Here is a 22,574-nt window from a genome sequence, read left to right as displayed (position 1 = left end):
GTGTAGGCGACGAGGGCGCTAATGAGGATGTTGATGAGGATGAGGTTGTTTGTGTAAGTCCTGCACCAGTGGCAGCAGTTCTGGCACGTGACAAGAAAAAGGCCATTGTCATGCCTGGGCATAAAACACAAAAATCCACTTCTTATGTGTGGAATTATTTCTACCCAAATCCAGACAACAATTGTATAGCCATTTGTAGTGTATGTCAAGCCACAGTCAGTCGAGGGAGGGACCTTAACCATCTTGGAACCTCGTCTATGTTACGCCATTTAACGAGAGTTCATGGCAAAGTGTTGGGAAAAGCTGAAAGTTCTTCCCAAAAGAATACAAGCACTCCCTCATCAGCTAAGACCCTCCGGTCACCGACATCCCGATGGCTACAAAATACACCCACCACACCATCCTCATCAATATCCTCAGTAGCGCTCGGAGTTAGCCCGGCATCCCACTTAAGGCTGGATGACTCCGGCACTATTATTGATTCCTCTGAAGAAAGCGTTAGTCCTGCTGCTGCTGTTGCTGCTGCTGGGGGTGAATCGTCATCCCAGAGGCAGGTTAATAAAATGAACAGTCCTACATTTCAGCAATTAACTGTGAAACAATCATTTGCGAGGGGAAGCAAATATGACAGCAGTCACCCAGTCGCCAAGCGAATCACAGACGCCATGGCTGCAATGTTAGTGTTAGATCTGCGTCCAATCTCCACAATAAACGCAGCTGGTTTTTCACAGTTAATTGAGGTTTTGTATCCGCGTTACAGAATTCCATCGCGACACCATTACTCCCGTAAAGCTATTCCACAACTATACCAAAAAGTGTGTAAAAATGTAGAGATTGCGCTGAAAAATGCCATTCTGCCCACTGTTCACTTAACCACAGATATGTGGACAAGTGGAAGTGGCCAAACCAAAGACTATATGACTGTGACAGCCCACTGGGTTGGTCATTCACCTTCACCAGCAGGAACAGCAGCAGCATGTACACCACTACGTAACATTTATCACAGGCAGGCCACTCTTTGTATCACCGGCTTCACTAACAGGCATACAGCTGACAATTTGTTACGCAAACTGAGAGATGTGATTGATGCATGGCTTATACCACTCGGACTCTCCCCAGGGTATGTCATTTCAGATAACGCCAACAATATAGTGCGAGCATTACAGCTGGGTGATTTCCAACATATTCCCTGTTTTGCTCACACCATCAACTTGGTGGTACAGAGCTTCCTACGAAATAACCGTGAGGTGCAGGAGATGCTTTCGGTGGCCCGTAAAATTTCAGGCCATTTCAAGCATTCAGCCACAGCATGTAGGAGATTACAGCAGCTCCAAGAGCAGTTTAACTTGCCCTGCCACCAACTTAAGCAAGAGGTGGTAACTCGGTGGAATTCCACCCTGTACATGCTTCAGAGGATGGAGGAACAGCGCAAAGCCATCCAAGCATATTGCACAAGTCATGACATTGGGAAAGGAGGGGGGATGTATTTCACTCTTGCACAGTGGGGAATCCTTTCAGTGCTGTGCAAGGTGCTGAAACCATTTGAAGTTGTGACATGTGAGGTCAGTGCAGACTCTGCTAGTTTGAGGCAAGTCATTCCTTTAATTAGACTATTGGAAAAGCAGCTTGAGAAAATGAAGGAGGAGCTGAAAGTAAGCAATTCAGCAAAGTATGTTGGCCTTGTCGATCAAGTACTTAATTCGCTTCACAATGATCCTCGAGTTATTAAGATCTTGAACTCGGATCAGTACGTTTTGGCCACTGTGCTTGATCCAAGGTTTAAAACCTACATTGAGTCTTTACTTGTAAATGAGCGAGATGTGAACTTTTGCAAGGAGCTATTGCTCAGCAAGTTGGCCGCTGAACTGGGCCTCGGCTTGACGACGTGTCCTCCTTCACTTTCTCAAGCTGTTGCTCGTAAAAAATTAAATTTCCAAAAAAGAAGCAGGGAAGACACAGGGGGCAGACCAGAACAATTTAACATCTGGGCTGGTTTGAAGGATTTTTCAAAAAAATGTGTCACTTTGCCCATAACTCCATCCAATACGAGTATAAACATGCAAAGGATGGTGGAGGATTACTTTCAAGAGGTAGTTGATATGGAAATGTCAGACAGTCCCTTTCCTTACTGGGAAGAAAAGCAGGCCATTTGGAAACCCATGTACAAACTTGCTTTGCAATACCTAAGCTGCCCACCCTCCAGTGTGTACTCTGAACGAGTGTTCAGCACAGCAGGGAACTTAGTCAGTGATCGCCGTAGAAGGTTACTTCCCAAAAATGTGGAGAAAATGATGTTTATAAAAATGAACTACATCTTCCACGAGGAAGGCCTTCACCATCCAAGACATCCAAGCACTGACTGTTCTCTAATGGCGGATTCAAGCGGCGATGAATTGATAGTCTGTGATGATGACGTACACACTGATGAGGGTGAGGATTAAGCTGAAGATAATGCCGATAACATCTTTTTAAAACTTTCTATGTAAGTGTAGGGTGCAATCTACCCCCAAAGAGGAAAGGGACTTGTGGCATTTCCATATCACATACCATCTTGAAAGGCTGCTGTTAGGGCAATTTATCCTTAAGGGTAGGGTGTCATAGACAGAGTGACCCTAAACTGGCTTTGTCCATTTTTCATAATATTGTACAGTCTATAATGGCTGAATTTTTGGGTATTTTATACAAGTGGAGGGAGGCCTAGAGAGACAGACACCAAACTGGCTTTTTCCATGTCAATTAATATTGTACAGTCTATAATGGCTGAATTTTTTGGTATTTTATACAAGTGGAGGGGGGCCTTGAGAGACAGAGTGACCCCAAACTGTCTTTCTCCATGTCAATTAATATTGTACAGTCTATAATGGCTGAATTTTTTAGTATTTTATACAAGTGGAGGGGGGCCTTGAGAGACAGAAACCAAACTTCGTTTTGTCCATTTCTTTACATATTTAACTATAAGTGTAGGGTGTAATATACATTCAAAGACGATGGCTGCATTGCCAATATGCATAGATGGAGAGGAAGACCATCTGTTTTGTGTGTAGAATAGGCCTACCAACGAAGAATTAAACTGTTTTTTTGGATGATTTATTACCTCAACAATTAGATTACTTGTCTCTAAAACAGTTGGAGCACTAAATTGGGTTAATTTAGGCCCAAAAACATGGATTTTCCAAAAAAAATAGCAAAACAAAACCAAAACCAAAACACGCAATGGCGGTTTTGCAAAACCAAAACCAAAACCAAAACACGACGGTAATCCAGATCCAAAACCGAATCCAAAACCAAAACACGGGGGTCAGTGACCATCTCTAACTAGAACACAGGTCATCCTGTCTCTTTTGGAAAATTGGTAATGCCTAGGAAGAATATCGCCTCTCAAATATCTTTAGTTCTGTACCTGTGTACCTGAAGTTTTTACACATTCATTTTTGAAGGCTATTACTAGTTCTTTTTGGCAGCGCAAATTTAATGCTCCTCACATATTGTTTTCTGATAAACAGATATTTGATGACATTAGTCTAACTCAATGATAAGAAACCTGATACACATTAGAGTCTAGGGGGTAAATGTATGAAGCTCCGGGTTCTTCAACACCCGCAAGTTCGGCGCCTTCAGCGCTTAAATTTAAAGCGGCGCTGCCTTGTAAAGGGAAGTTTCCCTTTACAAGGCAACGCCGCTTTAAATTTAAGCGTTGAAGACGCCGAACTTGCGGGTGTTGAAGAACCCGAAGCTTCATACATTTACCCCCAAATGGTGCAGCCCTCTAACCTTCAAAAGGGCCGCACATCACCCTTCAGCTCATTAATAAAGTAAAACAATACGTTGAACCAAAGAAAGAGACACCTATCTGTAATAAAATGTGGGCAGCACGGTGGCTCAGTGGTTAGCACTTCTGCCTCACAGCACTGGGGTCATGAGTTGAATTCCTGACCATGGCCTTATCTGTGTCGAGTTTTTATGTTCTCCTTGTGTTTGCGTGGGTTTCCTCTGGGTGCTCCAGTTTCCTCTCACACTCCAAAAACATAATGATAGGTTAATTGGCTGCTATCAAATTGACGTGTCTGTGTGTCAGGGAATTTAGACTGTAAGCTCCAATGGGGCAGGGACTAATGTGAGTGAGTTCTCTGTACAGCGCTGCGGAATTAGTGGCGCTATATAAATAAATTGATGATCATGATGAGTAACATATCAGTAGGTATTTGTGTTATAAGATATAACAAATAAATGTAACAATGATGACTCTGTAAAACAGGACTCTCATTTTTACCCTAATAATTGTGTCATTTCCACTTATACATTACTTTGTAGAACCATGTTATTTTATAAAATCTGAAGAGCTTGTGAATCATAAATCAGTTTAAGTAATAATCCATGAAATAAGCCTGAACAGCGCTGCTTGCATAAGTTGTGCTATATCACAGGATACAAATGTTTAGTTACATCTGAGCACCGGAGGAAAAAAATGTCACAGTTATAATAAGTGTTTTTCTCCTTTTATTCTATGCCTAGAGGGATGCACACAGAGGTTACAGCAAAACCTGATGTATGAGCTCTGCAAACAAGCTTCCTGTCCGGGAGAAACAGAGACTAATAGAAATTCTCCCATTCTCTCTTCTCCTCAGATTTCAGGCTCTTAAATATAAACCGTAGATATCTGTCAATCATGTGTCATACAGGAATCCATACAATTGACCATTATTTCCGTTCAATTCAAGGGGAACAAGACCTGGGCAGCCAAGAGGAATTTTGGGCCCCAGGACAACAACTCTTTGGGCCCCTTCCATAGCCAGGGGTGTGTGGCCATATCTGATTGGTGGCTCCTCCCACTACACAGCCCCTCCCCTCGGCCCCCCTGTACATATCCTCTGAAGCAGGTGCAGGAATTAATCCAAATATTGTAATAAGATTAGAGAGATATTTTCTGAGCACTGTTATGATATTTTAACATCAAACCAGGAAAAAAATTGTCATAAAATTTCAGTTGCGAAAAGGATATTTTTGAAATGAAAGTTAAATTACTGAATATAATGACAGGTTCAGCAATGTTCTGTGTTTTGTCACTTCAGCCAACAACTGTAAGATCTAAATAATGAAATAGAAGACTTTACTATCCAAACCCTATTGAAACAATTGTGCACCAAGCCTATTATATAGAAAGACAGAATAATAATCTCTCCTTATTATACCTATAGAGAAAACAAGAGATTTACACTGGGACAAATGATATCACACATTTATTTTCTCTTCACTACTTTATTTCTCCCTTTGAAAAGCCAAAGCTTCTTTCTGTAGCATTTCCCACTGTAAGAGAAGTATCGAGAGAGATTAGCTGTGAGTCCAAAACAGTCCAAACAGTCATGTGGTCAAACTCTTGATTCAAGTATTAGACTCCCAAGAGTTGAGTCCAATCACGCAGGTGTCCTTAGTGCTGGCATTGGTCCACTTCAACCACCACAATGAGGCTCTGGAGGACAAAACAACAGGAGGAGCCTTAATAATGACTCATCTTGCACAAGAAATAAAAAAATGACCTTTCAATAATATACATAATCTAATAATTTTGTGTGTTTGAACATATACTACACATGATTTAAAACGGTTATGGTACAATACACATAGAGGATGTAGTTTCTAAACTATAACACATGACGAATTAAAATGTTCACATATTATGTCACACAGACCTGTTAAAAAGTGTCGCATTCCTGGGAGCGTAATCAAGATACAATGCGCCATTCTGCAAAACACAAGGTTATTACAATTAAACGTACATAAAACTTACTAGGGAACATGTGGAAAAGTAGTGTTAACCTTAGAGGCCGCTGGGGTGATGAGTTCGATTCCTGACCTGCTCCGTATCTATGTGGAGCTAGTGAGTTTTTACCATGTTTGTGTGGACTAACAGAATAGGCTTATAGGCAGCACAAGACCTTTTGCCAGCGGTAACCCCATTTTTGCAGATGAAAACTTTTCAAGGGCAAAAGGGTGTTTCATTCTTTCATCAATAGGCCCTTAGGAGGAGGGCAAAAAATGGTGTTACACAGTTGTGGGGAGTTCTTCTGTCTCTTCACATCCCCAATAACCAATTTATTGCACGTGCGCACACATGGCTTTATATGAAAGCAGGTTGTAGTTGGCAGTTCTTCTGTGCAAGGGTTATAAAACGGTCCAATGATGCCAACACACAAACTGCCCACTCCCTAATAATAATAAAAACAGTAATAATAATAATAATAACTCATAATTATAGTTAGGTTCTATCAGGAGTTGTTGTTGTTTTTTTTAAAATATTGTTGAAAAATTGCAAAATATGAAAGCGAAGGGCATTAGCTGCAAAGCTTAAAACTTGTAAAATGATAAAGCTTCCTAGTTTGCCTTGACAGAGAAACAACATCTTTGAGCTCAGTTATTATTACCTTCCCTCAGTGTTAAGAAAGTGTCATCGTACGGCTTCGGTGTAGAGGAAATGTTATGGCCTGGTTCTGGCTCTGCTTCAGTGTTCTTTATACCATGTTTTGGTAAATTGCTAAATTGCAACAATAATGAGTAGCTGTTAATACACAATACTGTACACAACACAACAACATCTATCAGAGATTGTAATGTGTAGGAAAGGATCAGGATAGGAACAGGAGCAACTAGAAGATAAAGGTATAATAATATTATTACTCAGAATTTTTCTGTAAGGCGTTAATAAGCTGAGAGCTATTGGGACACAGACAGAGCATATAATTTATGTATAATGTGTCTACTGGGCCGCGTGTCTATAGATTTCCTGTATGCTGAGTAGGCGCTGTTTGTGCGGCTGTGATATGTTACAGGAATGTCATCTAAGGTCAACATATCACTTCTGCTTCCTATCATATTTATACTCATCCCTTAATTAATGACATAGATTATTATGTGCATATTACTCTGCCCCGGAGCATGCGTTCAATTGTATCAATTACAAAGGTGCACTAAATATCTTCCTGTTGTGTACAACTAATACGGTTCCATAAACACCCCATAAAAGTGGAAACCTCCAAAAAATGCTCACGGTCCACCTCTTGAAGTTTCTTTCAATATTGTGCACGGTTAAATGAAATCTTGTTTTTGCATTTGTGGTACTTGAAATATTTATGGAGCTCTAAGGGACAAGTGTAGGGGGGGAGGGGATGACCATGCGATTCGTGTCATCGCAGCCCCGCCCTTCCTCGCTGTGCAATGCCGCAACTCCTATCACCACGCAACGAGAGACGGAACAATGATGATGCGATCGGTGAGCGTCACCTACTCTCCTGGAAGTCCGTGAGAACTCTCAGAACCTTGTCAGTCTCCCGGACATCCAGGGAGAGCAGACCAGTATACCTAATGTAAAGAAAATATTTAAGTTTAAAATGCTTTTAAAATGTAACATAATGTGTAGACAGTGTTAGCAACTGACCACATCAGAGAGATAAGAGCAAAGACGACTGCCCAGGCTCCTGCCGTTAGTTCCATCCGTTCTTCATCTTCTGTTTAGGGTAGAAAGATTCCGGACGAGAGGAGCAGGTAATAAACTTTTAGATGTGTATGGAGAAAATACGTATTTATGGAGACATTTTAGATGTGTGCGATTGGGGCGAGTATATAAATATATATATATATATACAAAGAGAGAGAGAGAGAGAGAAAGAGAGCGACAGAGAGAGAGAGAAAGAGGGGGAGAGGGAGAGAAAGGGAGAGAGAGAGAGGGAGAGAGAGAGGGAGAGAAAGAGAGAGAGAGAGAGAGAAAGAGAGAGAGAGAAAGAGAGAGAGGGATTGGGAATCTTTGCTTTCACAAATACAAAAATACCAATTTCCTGCTTCAGCCTTTCATAGTAGATGTCAGGTGTTATTATATCTGCAAATAAAAATACATTAAATTTAAACACTCACAACAAACACCATACAGAAACATGATAACACAACATACATAAAACACATCCATATGCAATACAACTGAAACCCACATTTGGCCTTTCGGTTAAATTAATTTAAAAAAAGAACATTGTTAACATAAAGTATAAAAAATGACAGATTAGGTAAAGACCTGTGACTTACCCTTTCCAGGCAGTACAATGGAATCTGCAAAAAAAAAATATGTTTTGGATTTAAACACTATTAAGCACAAAACCTAATAGCACAACATAAATAAAACAAACCCATAACATTACGCCCATGTGCAATGGAACTGAAACCCAGATTTGGCTCCTCAGTTACATTATTTAAACAAGAAAATTGTTATAATAAAGTATTAAAAACGCACACACATATAATCAACATTACCGTATTTCCCCATGTATATGACGCTCCACTGTATAAGACGCACCTGTATAAATCATGTGAAAAAATTGAGGATAACATTATCCTCAATTTTTTCACAGAGTAATTGTGCAGCGGGTACAGAGAGGAGAGACGGAGTTCTAACGCTATTGCTAATTCCGCCCTACCCTGTCAGATGCTTCCTCTGTCCGGTAAAGTCTTCTTTCTTCTGTCCATTCTGATCCTGATGCTGGAAAGCCGCTTACCGTCCTCTTCGCGATGACCGGATGTCCAATCCGAACTTTGACATAGTCCTGATTGGACAAAACGCCAAATGCAGAAACCGGAAGTTTGCGTTCCAACTGCGGTTCATGCATCACATCCGGTCATCGGGAAGATGACGGTAAGCGATTTTCCAGCATCAGGATCAGAACGGACAGAAGAAAGAAGACTTTACCAGACAGAGGAATCATCTGACAGGGTAAGCGCTACTACCACTGTATAAGACGCACTCAGTTTTTCGACCCAAAATTTTTGGTGAAAAGGTGCTTCTTATACATGGGAAAAACGGTATGTATAATATGTCTTATATATACAATGTTGTTGTTTTTCAACTTAAATAAAAATTTGAAAACATTAAAAAAAAAATAGTTGTCTCTATTTTAATAATGAAATAAACATAATTTAAATAGTACTTTATGGGGGTTATTCAATTGTCCGGATTTGAGCACGGAAAAACTAATACCGTTAATACGGTAATCTCTCGCCCTATTCTGCTGGCAGCTCCCTGAGTTGCGAGCTGAAATCCAGCGAGTAAATTACCATATTAATGGTTTTTCCGCGCACGATTACCGTAATAATGGTAATCGTGCGCGGACCGCTGGATTTTCGGCAATCCCGCCGACAATTGAATATGCCCCTATGTTTATTAATGTTTTTGTTCTAGTAACGGCATTCTGAAATGACATTACCGGAATAGACATCACGGAGGTACAAGCACCATCCCGGTAAACAAGCTCTCCATGCATAAACATAGTGGAGTCTTTGGCAATAACAACGTGGGTAACTCCTTGGATACATAGGGCAGTTTCTGCCTGAAATACGGGTCTTTGCTATGGATTAACAGGCCCCTAATCATGCATTAATTGGTTGAGCACAATTTACTAAAATAAATGCATACAAGTTAATGGTCCCTTATCTTTCTCTGTCGGAGATATCAGCATCACTAATATAAATATTAGACAGTTTAGTCTCATTTTAAATCACACCCCAACTAGTCCTCTCTCTCTAGACTGCAGTCACAGGTCAGCAGACTAATATATATATATATATATATATATATATATATATATATATATATATATACCAACAATCCGGTATGTAATGAAGATATGATAATGGAGATGTAGTAATGATGATGATGACTACTGAATGTAGTCAAAAAATTATTTGCATTTGCAACAACAAGTGTGGGGTCTCCTTTCAAACCTCCGTACACGACTAATTTAAGCAACAAATTGCTCATTTATGTTTCTTAAGACCTCCCATACATAATAATTCCATACATACCTCCAACGTATCTCGATGACACCGTCATCATAGGGACTGAAACAAGCCTGGTCAGCCCTTTGTGAAACTACAAATCCCAGCATGCTTTGCCAATAAATAGCCAGTTGATAACCAGTTGATAGCTGGCAGGGTATGCTGGGACTTGTAGTAGTTTCACAACACTTGGAGAGCCATCGATTGGCCAGGCCCGGACTGGAAGTATAATGGAGTTTAACATAATGATGGGAGATATTAATGCATTACATCCCTATATCAAGTAGTTCTACGTATGTAATGATGGTATCACGTTTTTAAATGTGCTTGTTAAGGAAATAATGTGATAATATCTACTAATTTATATACCAATTCCACTGGCAAAAAATGTTCACGTTAGGGCAGATAGTTTTCACCCTAAACTGTTAATTATTGCTACCTGTTCTCTGAGTCTCCAGCACATCTATCCGCAGATCATCACAGCCTCTGTGTCTACTCCACTAACCTGTGGTAACGCTCTGCAGATTATATTGCTGCCTGTTCTCTGAGTCTCCAGCACATCTATCCGCAGATCATCACAGCCTCTGTGTCTACTCCACTAACCTGCGGTAACACTCTGCAGATTATTGCTACCTGTTCTCTGAGTCTCCAGCACAGCTATCTGTAGATGACCACTACCAGCCTCCTGTAAACCTGCATACTCTCCGGCTGATCCTTGCTCTCTGTATATTGGCTCTACCGTTTCCCTAGCTTCTCAGTCATTCTGATACTTCTCATCTGTGGCATTTTAAGTTATTACCTTGGTTCTCAATACAGTCTCGCTCATCACCCTCTAAGAGAGCCGCGACCTGCGGTCTGGGAGCAGCAAAGTCCAAACTCCCTTGCGGGAGTCACTGGCGAAAACCTCCCTCACTGGTACACTCCGCGCGTCTGGAAAGGTAATACCAACGTGAGCCGACTGTATGGGCATCCCTCTGATCCTAGCTGAGTGACATACAGGGTAAAAAGAAAAAAGCGAGCCATAATAACAAGGTATTTTGCAGTTTGATAAACTGTTTGGTTACTGCATGCAAGTGAGGAATCCTTGACCGACAAAGTCTCAAAACCCCACTGACGTGTGGGCTGCTGGGATTTTAGCTTGATGAATACGGCCCATGTTATAGCAAAAGTTTACTGTTCAGCAACAATTATTAGAATCAGAAGAATCAGTGTTAGCTGCCATCCACAGATCCAGCTAAGCGGCACTGGGCATGGATAGACCACGGCACTTCGGGTCTGCAGCCACCAGGACCCCATCGTAAACTCCAGCAGAAGAGGAGAAGGAAAGGAGAAGGGGGGGGCAGGAGAAGGTGCAGGACAAAAGGATAAGATAATTGTAAGGGGCACAGGGGAAAAGTGGGTGGTGGAGGCAAATAGTAGAAGATAGTGGGGTATTGATATGATAAAAGGGGTAAGGACACACAACGGGAAATAAAGGAATGACTGGCACCCACAATGCAGAGACACACAGTTATAGTGACCCTATCCAATGAACTACAGATAATAATAATAAATGTATGTTGCAGAAAGTAGGGAGCAGTGAGGGATGTGTTGCAGAAAGTAGGGAGCAGTGAGGGGTGTGTTGCAGAAAGTAGGGAGCAGTGAGGGGTGTGTTGCAAAAAGTAGGGAGCAGTGAGGGGTGTTGCAGAAAGTAGGGAGCAGTGAGGGGTGTGTTGCAGATAGTAGGGATCATTGAGGGGTGTATTGCAGATAGTAGGGAGCAGTGAGGGGTGTATTGCAGAAAGTAGGCAGCAGTGAGGGGTGTGTTGCAGAAAGTAGGGAGCAGTGAGGGGTGTGTTGCAGAAAGTAGGGAGCAGTGGGGCGTGGGAAACAGTGGCCATAAGGTTTGCTCTGTGCGGCCTGTATCCAGGAAGATGTGGTTTATCTATGTGCTCAGCTGGCTGTCTTTGCTCATTCAGGTGGCCTTTATCACCCTGGCAATAGCTGCTGGTCAGTTCTATTTAGTGGAACTTATAGAGGAATATACCGTAACCACGAGCAGGATCATCAAGTACATGATCTGGTTTTCTACAGCTGTGCTGATTGGTCTGTACCTGTTTGAGAGGTTCCCCGGGGTAATAATTGGGGTTGGACTCTTCACCAACCTCGTATATTTTGGGCTACTGCAGACATTCCCCTTCATCATGCTGACCTCTCCCAACTTCATACTCTCCTGCGCTCTCATGGTGTTGAATCATTACTTGGCTTTCCAGTACTTTGCAGAAGAATATTACCCTTTCTCAGAGGTTCTCGCCTATTTCACCTTCTGCCTCTGGCTCGTTCCATTCGCTTTCTTTGTGTTACTGTCTGCAGGGGAGAACATGTTGCCATCCACAGTCCAGCACGGAGATGACGTGGTGTCAAACTATTTAACGAAGGGTAAGAGAGGGAAACGCTCAGAAATACTCATCATCTTCTCTTTCATCAAAGAGGCTATCCTGCCCAGCAGACAGAAAATGTACTGAGCTCAGTGGTTGTCGGGATAATTTGCTGGCAACTTGTGCAACGTAGCCATGTTGAATCACATGACAGAGCAAGCAAACAAGAGTAGGAATACAAGTCTTTCGGACACTTTGAAAAGAGCAATATTTTTCAATGGGTCTTTATCCTGGATGCTAAAGCTGCAAGGGGATGAGAACCTTGGCTGAATGTGACGAGCAGTGAGAACAGATGGCGTAGCAAGCAGGATCGGATCCAGTTGACCATTTCAGTCTATATCGCAGCGATATCTCAGAACAGAGATTCTGCTTTTTAGAACTTATTCAGTGAGTAAACTTAGAAGAGATTCTAATAATAGGAATAATGAATTTAACTAAAAATATCAGATGCTACAGGGTATAGGTCACAAGCTCTACTTATTTTTAACAATTTGGTGGCAATAGACAATTTGGTTTTTTTTTCCAATGTTTTTTTGGGGGAGGGGGGTTGTCACTCAGCTCTGCTGAAATAAGGTAAAAAAAATATTTTAGTGTTTTCAGCATGGAGCATATTGGGCTTTGCCAATTATTGTGAGTTTGCTGTACGAGCCAGTTCTCCTGTGAAATAAAATTACTATTTCTTAGTTCTTAAAAAAAAAAAAATATATATATATATATATATATATATATATATATATATGTTTGCTCAGTGGCCATGTTTGTTAAGTAATATTTGGAATTTGAGGTGGAGCTTCAGAATGAGTATGTTGACCATGAAAGCCTTAGAGATGACACGCAGACTCAGCGTAGCAATTATTGAAAAGCTTCATTCAGTTGCCCGCATACGAGCTGTAAAGTTTACTAAGCAGGGGAGGCTGTTCCTGACTGAAAGCGCAGACAGGTACCTAGGCTTAGTGATACTTGTTACTAACAATAGAGCAAAAGGGCCTTCAAAGCCGCTATATGATGTATACGCCATTAGCAGGTCACAAGGAGCTCTGCTGCTCACCTGCAACGCAGATGGAGCAGCCTAGGGTGAAGGCAGCCAGAACTCGTCTCTAGCCTGAGCAGGAAGATTAGGAGGCGTAAGTTAGTTTGCATGAGAATATTTGTTATCTTTACAATATGTCAGATAGGTACAAATCTGGTATATAAAATAATCTCTGACTGTTATAAGTCTACACCCCAGTCCCCACCATCGATAGAAAAAAACATTTGTAATTGTTATTGAGAATTTTAATATTAAAAAATGATAAACAAACACAATAATACAATTTTTTTTTCAATATTAGGATTATTTTGACTAATATATTATAGCCACCCCCTTATATAGTTTACTCAAGGTTGTATGTAAGCCATGAAGCCAAAAAATATTCTTCAATATGAAGAATGAAAAAACAACAGTACTTTATTTATTTACTTTGAAACAAAAGTCTCAAAACCTTGGACATAAGTGTGCATTACAGCTGTGTAGTTAATAAAAACAAATCTAAAAAAAAACTATTTTGATTCTCTGTTTCATCGAGCAGAAACACAGAGACCAGGCTACACAGACGATCTAGAAGTTGATGGAGGAAATGGGAAAAGAGGAGGGAACAGGCAATGGAAGCCTTGAATGTGAAATTGAAATTAAGCATCTTATTGTATTTTGAAAACCATGCTTGTTTATGAAGGTCATAGGCAAACCGAGGGGGGTTCCTAGTGCCTGGAAACCCCCCTTCAAGCCTGGGGCACTGTATAATTGAGGGGGTTGGACCCTGCCCTTGCTTCACACGGCTCTGCTTGAAAAGGTAGAGCTGCCTGCACCTAACAGTAGTGTACGCAGCATTGCCCATGTATATTATGGGGATAGGAAGAGTTGGAGAGCAGCCAAACACTGTCTAAAATTATAGCCTTGCCCCCATGCATTCTGGTCACGCCCACTGGTGGCATGGTGTGGAAACCCCCCTCTACAAATCCTGCGTTTGCCCCTGAAGGCATAACATGGTAGGATCTACAAGGATCATTGTTGGCCAAGCCAAATTATTGTGTTGCTGTAACATCAGAGAGTGTGTCAGTGTTTGCATTAATTCAACTTATGTTTTTACCTTTTTGCCCCAAAAATAAAACATTCTATATTTGATTACAGAACCAATTCTTGGAAAATGTAAACATTTGAAACTACATTCTGTGAAAGACATATAGAACAAATGTGAGCAAGTAACGTAATTCTTAGAGTTTTCCGTATAGTTTGGGGGAGGGAACAGACTTGATGCCCACTGCTCTCGAAAATAGAGCTATATGTAATTGTTGCTTTTGTGCATAAACCTATAATTGACAATTACATAATCCAAGAGGATATAGGCAATAAAAGAAGTTGAAGAATCCACCAGTTTGCCTGAGATCAGACTCGCAATCTACATATCAATGAAGGTCATTATTTCCCATGTCGGAGCTCCGCCCACAGAGGAACCTTAGCGCAGCTAGAGATTCTGCCTGTATGAAGATCTTTTCATTTAGACTATTGAGGAGAAGAAATGAAATTCCTCTCCTCTCTCCCATTGAAGGACACAAACACAAAGAACACTGAGTATGGAATATGGTAACACTATAAGGATTATTTTATATTGTGATGATTGTATCTAGATGTGATACATAGATTATTTGTTATAGAGCAGTTTAATGCTAATGCTGGGAGAAATGTTGTTATATGGCTAAGGATATGGATTACTGGAAAAGATTTTAAATGGGAGAAAGGCAGCGTGATTGTTATGAAAGCAGATTAATAAAATAAGATACTGTTATATTATAATACTAGAATATTGTTACTATTGTATAAATGCTGAGGTGGATGTGAGTTATTGATGTTATGGGACAGTAGTTATTGGGATAGTTATTGATATTGAATTGATATTACGGTATGGATTACTGGATGATTTTGGGAAGTTTTACTGTGCACAGTTTATTCTGGAAACAATGGAGTTTTAACTGTACATAGCTGAGATGTTGTGTTGTGTGCAGAAGAGAGGATATGGATGTCTGCTCTTAGCAGAGAGGTTGTGCGGTACAAAGCTGAGAGGTTATCCAGTGCATAGCTGAGTAGCTGTGGTGTTTGTAACTACATTGGAAGCAGTTGTGGTATCAAGCTGTATATACTAGGATATCGAAGAATGCAGAGCAAGTGCTGCTAATGTGGGAACTATGATAGAATCTTGGACACACACATATATGAGGAAGGTGCTTATACACATATATGAAGAAATTAATATTAGTAAATGTTGCCAGAAATCATTGTGTAGCTTATTGAATCCTGGATTGGTTAAAGCGGCATTCACTCCCAAGTGATAGCTGAAGTTAGGCTGGTGTTGAGATATAGATCTCTGCACCTGACAGGGAAGGGACAATCGGTCCCTGGAGTACTGCCGTTACCCTGATCTACCTCTCCAGGTCTTGGGGAGCTGTGTGACCGAAAGTAAAGTGACAGTGACTCAAGGCCTTTGCTGGTAGCCTTAAAGGAGAGAGGGGGGATAAGCTTGGATTGATAGACAGCAGTCCCTGAAAGTGACAAGGATACTGGTGAGGTGTTTTCATTATACCCTGTATGTTGTCTGTGCCAGACTGTAGTGTTACTTGTTTCAAGTTATTATTTAAATATGTTTATTGCAGTGGTGCTACCATTTTGTTAAATAAACTTATTTGTATTATTTTGGATATTTGCCTGGGTGATTTTGCACCTTGGGTAGGTACCGGGTAGGCCAGCTGTGTGGCAAAGAAGGTTACGTTAAACCCGGTATCCTCACAGTCGGGAATTGAAGTAATCTAATCTGTTCCCCAGTTATTCTGCGTACAATCCATGGTCCTGAGTAAGCATTCTGCCTGCTACTCTGTGGTCCTGATTTCCAGTAAGCGGTCATGAAGCACTGACCACAGTCACCAGCAAAGAGGAGCTGCAGCAGCTACAAGACCCCCAGAGGTTAGCGTTTGCAGGTGTTGGGGAAGGAATCTGGTGGTGGCAGCGACTGATCTCTTACAACTCTGACAATACATATATCCCTGCTTTGTGATTATGGGATTTATACAGACTTGATACAGTAACTATTGTACAGAGAATACTGTCAGGGTTATAGGTTAGTTGAAGAAGTGGAAGGACTGGAGTAGGTGTGTAATAAGTGTGTGGGTGATTACCAAGACTATGTAAGAACAGTGTATAGAGACAGTGTGTGCATAATAACATATATAATACAGGTCCTTCTCCTTTAACACACAAAAAAAATGTTATGTACTCTGTATTTAGGGATTGTTTGATTGGTGAAAATAAATGAATATTGCGAGACTAATATTTTCCCTTTTTCTCATCCACAGATGCTGCCAACAATCAATCCTAAACAGGGAAAATCACAGCTATTATTAAAAGGCCATTGATTGTATATTCACTGTCCTATATGTCCAACATGTGTCCTTGTACTCATCACTTGGAGCAAATCTAAAAATATGATGCACTGCTTATCAAAGACAAAATTGTAAATCAATCAGGAACTGTAGTATCCAGTATACACGGTGGCTAAGTGGTTAGCACTTCTGCCTCACAGCACTGAGGTCATGAGTTCAATTCCCGACCATGGCTTTATCTGTGTGGAGTTTGTATGTTCTCCCCGTGCTTGCGTGGGTTTCCTCCGGGTGCTCCGGTTTCCTCCCACACTCCAAAAACATACTGGTAGGTTAGTTGGCTGCCATCAAAATTGACCATAGTCTGTCTGTGTGTGTGTATGTTAGGGAATTTAGACTGTAAGCTCCAATGGGGCAGGGACTGATGTGAATGAGTTCTCTGTACAGCGCTGCGAAATCAGATAATCCATTGAGGACAGGTGAGAGGAAATCAGACATTTTAGATATGGTATAGAAGGGATCCGTGACTGGTGTCCCAACACCCACACGTAGCCTGAGAGCCAATTAGTGAGGAGAATGGTGAAAGTCTCATTCACTTGCAACCATGAGAACACTAAGCTTCACCTGCGCCAACATTACATTTCCAACGAGCAGAATGCTGCCTATTGGGAGGCAAAGTTCGGGATGTATCAGTATCAGGAAGTGATTATTTTAGGAACCTGAAGTTTTCATTAACCTCTTAGATCAAGTCTATATGCAGGTGGTGTATAGGTGTATTTATTTGGAGAATGATGGAGTATTGATTCATGTGTGGTATTTGATCATTAACATTTTGACCTAATATTATATCAGGGTATGTATATGTGTGTGAGAGAGAGTGAACAGTTATCTAAATAATAATGTGTCATATTTCATCATCATCAGCAACATTTATTTATAAAGCGCCAGCAATTTCCGTAGCGCTTTACAATTGGGAACAAACATTAATAAGACAATACTGGGTAATACATACAGACAGAGTGGTAAAAGAACTCTGCTCGCAAGCTTACAATCTATGGGACAATGGGAGTTTGAAACACAAGGGCATGTGCTACATCATATTACACACTGGACCAGCTAGAATGCAAAGGTAAAAGTATTGAGTGGGCTGTGTGTGTACCAATGTTGGTCAGAGGGTTGTTGTCTTGCGTTAGCTGTGTAGAGGGTGTTAATAGGGTAATCTAGGGAGATTAAGATGGTGGTTGAGGAATATCATAAGCTTGTCTGAAGAGGTGAGTTTTCAGAGAACGCTTGAAGGTTTGACTAGTGGAAAGTCTTACTGTGCGAGGGAGGGAATTCCACAAAGTGGTTGCAGCCCGAAAAAAGTCCTGTAACCGAGAATGGGAGGATGTGATGAGAGTAGAAGAGAGACGCAGATCTTGTGCAGAACGGAGGTGTCGAGTAGGGAGATATTTTAAGACAAGTGAGGAAATGTATGTCGGTGCAATCTTGTTGACAGCCTTGTATATCAGTAGAAGAATTTTATATTGGATTCGTTGAAATACAGGCAACCAATGTAGAGACTGACAGAGTGGCTCAGCAGAGGAAGAACGGTTTGAAAGGAAAATCAATCTAGCCGCTGCGTGCAAAATAAATTGTAGGGGTTTAAGTCTGACTTTGGGAAGACCAATAAGGAGGGAATTTCTTCCAACAGAACGCTGCCACTTCCTCCACAGTCAGCAGGAGGGGCCAGGATGAGGCCAGGAATAGATGGAACATTCCCCAAACCACGTAAACTCCCTTTCCCCAGTAACCGTTCAATCCCTTTCCCCAAATTATTATTATGGAGGAGCCCCAAATAGAGGCCAAACTGGAGGAGACTGCGGAGGCAGGAACATCCTATTCCCCTGCAGAAGAATGTAAGTATCTTGATTGAATAATCTAATATAATATTAATCATTTTGTTTTGCAGCATAAAAGTGTAGGTCTCAGAAAGCCTTTCTTTACTAAATGTTATTGGCAGATACCTATTGGACTGTAATAGGTGTTAGCAAAACGTGAGTGAGGAGGTCAGTCCACACGTTGTCAGCTTAACCAGTCGGTGGTTTATTTATATACCGGATCCACCCTATGTGTGTGCAATAACAGTCATAAGAAGCTATGTACATCTGTGCAGTACCGTTATACTCAGCACATTACAAAGTACAGGAACAAAAAAAGCGTAGTAGGCAAAAGCGGATGGAGCTCGGCGCACCGCACTTCCGGAGCCCAGAGACGGAGACAGAGTATGGCGCTCACTCCCAACAAATGTGTCTTTGCCTAGCGATAGGCAAAAATTGATATTCAACAGATGTCCGACTTTATGGGCTAAATAAGTGTTTGGTGCCAAGAAACTCCCCCAAATATATCTTCATGTGCCTTCAAAATGCAGTTCTCTGTCTAGTACTGTGTTCACACTAAGATGAACCTTGTAGAGAATTTCTCTTAATTCTGCAGAGCTGGAAGGTTGTGAGAAAAAACTACACCCATAAGATATGTTTACAAAATGTCAGAAGATTGCCATTGTAAAATGTTTTTTGGTTTTTTTTCCAGGTGGCGAAGAAATAGCACCCTCCCATATATTGATCAAAAAATTGAAAAGTATCAAAAAAATTAAACAAAATGTTGATTTTGCTAAAAAAAATTATAGTTTGATATGTAATTTTATGTTCAAGAGGTTTATTTTCAAGTTTTATTTATTAAAAAAAGGATCTTGGGCAGCACGATGGCTTAGTGGTTAGCACTTCTACCTCACAGCACTGGGGTCATAAGTTTGATTGCCGACCATGGCCTTATCTGTGTGGAGTTTGTATGTTCTCTCCATGTTTGCATGGGTTTCCTCCAGGTGCTCCGGTTTCCTCCCACACTCCAAAAACATACTAGTAGGTTAATTGGCTGCTATCAAAAATCGACCCTAGTTTGTGTCTGTCTGTGTGTGTGTTAGGGTATTTAGACTGTAAGCTCCAATGGGGCAGGGACTGATGTGAGTGAGTTCTCTCTACAGTGCTGCAGAATTAGTGGCGCTATATAAATAAATGGTGATGATAATGATAATCTTGTTATGAAAAACTGTGTGTGTTTTTTTAAAGCAAATCTGTACTAATGTGATAGGCGTATGTTCTATATAATATTTTTTATATCATGCAATATGTAATTACACCTTGCAACAGTAGAGGTTGATATGGTAATGCATCATACAAAGGGTTAATAAGCAGGATTAGTACAATTATCATGTCATGAAACATGAGTGTAAGGAAGGACTTGCACGCCTGTGCGTTCATCTGTCAATCGGCAATACAAATGCATGTCGGACACAGACGTACACCTGCCGGTGAATTACATAGAGGACCAAATCGCATTGCTACTTGCGTCAAGTTTTACGTCACGTAAATGAGTTATTCCTGTATTCATCAAGGAACGTCTTGGCTGCATGTGTCCTTGAATACGGATGTGTGTATGCTTGATGTACGCACGTTTTCACAAAAAATGCACATTACATTTGCTTTGCGTTTCGTTATCGGCAATGAGGAATCCTGAGGAGAGCTTTAGCGGAATGAGCCATTTTGCTATGACATTCCTGGGTTTTTTCAACAGACTGACACCAGTACGTTTCTTTGTGAAACCAGCGATACACAGAGTAGTTTGCCTGTGAGTGAACTGGCACTGTGTGCTAGGTCTACTCTAATGAAGGGATGAGGGGGGTGATGGTGAAGCTTCCTGCGCTGCTGCCTCTGATGGCGATACACCTACCCAATGGGCTGTCTCGGTCATATAGTCTTTGTTTTGACCAGTACCGCTTATCCACATATCCGTAGTTAAGTGGACTGTAGGTACAATGGCTTCTTCTAAGGACTGAATCATTTTTTGGTTTAACCTTCTGGTACAGCTGAGGAATTGCTGTTCTGGAGAAATGGAATTGTGATGGAATTTGGTAGCATGGAAACATGATACATTGAAAATGTATATTGGACGCACATCCAATGCTATCATAGCTGTTATGGCTGTAGTGATCCGCTGTGCAACCCTATGCTGGCTGTCATATTTGGTTCCTCTTGCAAATGTTTTCTTCACAGACAATTGTTGTTTAACACTATGTTTACTCTTCTTGGTCTCCTTCTGTATAGAAGTTTCCCCACCAGCAGCAACAACCCATGGGTACAAGGATTCCTCTTGAGAACCATGGATTGCATTAGGGGAGTCAGGTAGCATTTGCAAATTGGATGTTGGATTATGTACTAATAATAAGGTTGCTGATGAAGATGTTGACGGTGAAGATTGCATGAGGTGTCTATTAGAGATGAGCGGGCTCGGATATCTGAAATCCGAGCCCACCTGAACCTTGCCGATCCGAGCCGGATCCGAGACAGATCCGGGTATTCCCACCAATTGCAAAACTGAAAGCGAGGCTCCGAGTCATAATCCCGTTGTCGGATCTCGCGATACTCGGATTCTATAAATTTCCCGCTGGCCGCCGCCATCTTCACTCGGGCATTGATCAGGGTAGAGGGAGGGTGTGTTAGGTGGTCCTCTGTCCTGCTATATCCTGTGCTGTGCTGTGCTCAGTCCAGTGGTGCTGTGTCCTGTGCTCTGTCCTTCTGAGTTCAGTGGTGCTGCTGGGTCCTGTGCTGTGTCCTGTTCAGTCCAGTGGTGCTGTGTCCTGTGCTCTGTCCTTCTGAGGTCAGTGGTGCTGCTGGGTCCTGTGCTGTGTCCTGTTCAGTCCAGTGGTGCTGTGTCCTGTGCTCTGTGCTTCTAAGGGCATAGTTATTTCCCCATTATTCCCAAGTGTTTAAAAAAATAAATAAAAGTTATTAAAAATAATACAAAAAACTAATTTAATTTTTTTTTAATTACAAAAAAATTTGCACAACCAATCCTGCAGTATAAGCCCATTGGTACTGCAATATTACCAAGTTCACACATTCAGCAGTAAAAGTCCAGTGGTACTGCAATATTACAAAGTTCACACATTCTGCAGTATCAGTCCAGTGGTGCTGTGTCCTGTGCTCTGTCCTGCTGAGTTCAGTAGTGCTGCTGGGTCCTGCGCTGTGTCCTGTTCAGTCCAGTGGTGCTGTGTCCTGTGCTCTGTGCTTCTAAGGGCATAGTTATTTACCCATTATTCCCAAGTTTTTTTTAAAAAATAAAAAAGTTATAAAAAAAAAATAATAAAAAAAAATTATAACCAAATTTGCAAAACCAATCCAGCAGTATAAGTCCATTGGTACTGCAATATTACCAAGTTCACACATTCTGCAGTATCTTGTGCTACATATAATGGAGACCAAAAATTTGGAGGATAAAGTAGGGAAAGATCAAGACCCACTTCCTCCTAATGCTGAAGCTGCTGCCACTAGTCATGACATAGACGATGAAATGCCATCAACGTCGTCTTCCAAGCCCGATGCCCAATCTCCTAGTGCAGGGCATGTAAAATCCAAAAAGCCCAAGTTAAGTAAAAGTAGCAAAAAGAGAAACTTAAAATCATCTGCGGAGAAACGTAAAGTTGCCAATATGCCATTTACGACACGGAGTGGCAAGGAACGGCTTAGGCCCTGGCCCGTGTTCATGACTAGTGGTTCAGCTTCACCCAAGGATCTTAGCCCTCCTCCTCCTCCCCCCCCTCCAAAAAATTGAAGAGAGTTATGGTGTCAGCAACAAAACAGCAAACAACTCTGCCTTCTAAAGAGAAATTATCACAAATCCCCAAGGCGAGTCCAAGGCTGTTGGTGGTTGCGAAGCCTGACCTTCCCATCACTGTACGGGAAGAGGTGACTCCTTCCACCATTTGCAGCACGCCCTCTGCATATGCTGGAAGTATCACCCACAGTCCAGTTACAGATTTGGCTAATGAAGGTGTGAATGTAGTACACCGGGAGGAGGATATTGATGTAGCTGGGGGTGAGGAGGATGTTGATGATTATGATGCAG

General features: G+C 41.4%; 1 long non-coding RNA gene and 1 pseudogene across 2 annotated transcripts; one reads left to right on the top strand and one right to left on the bottom strand.

Annotated features, from left to right (window-relative positions):
* Positions 1-5,159: 5,159 nt before the first annotated feature.
* Positions 5,160-7,861, bottom strand: LOC142157904 (uncharacterized). 2 transcript variants are annotated; one of them, XR_012692684.1, is made up of 4 exons: positions 7,280-7,861; positions 6,420-6,529; positions 5,688-5,740; positions 5,160-5,467 (listed from the first exon to the last, which is right to left on the bottom strand). It is a non-coding gene; the product is annotated as an uncharacterized LOC142157904 (long non-coding RNA). The 2 variants fall into 2 exon arrangements; XR_012692683.1 differs by having other exon boundaries at positions 6,420-7,861.
* A 3,508-nt stretch (positions 7,862-11,369) lies between these two features.
* LOC142157903 (protein TEX261 pseudogene) lies at positions 11,370-12,395 on the top strand (annotated as a pseudogene).
* Positions 12,396-22,574: the final 10,179 nt, after the last annotated feature.

The sequence above is a fragment of the Mixophyes fleayi genome, chromosome 5, assembly GCF_038048845.1.
Source record: "Mixophyes fleayi isolate aMixFle1 chromosome 5, aMixFle1.hap1, whole genome shotgun sequence".
Classification (NCBI taxonomy): Eukaryota; Metazoa; Chordata; class Amphibia; order Anura; family Limnodynastidae; genus Mixophyes; species Mixophyes fleayi.
This window is presented reverse-complemented; position numbering and strand designations above follow the sequence as displayed.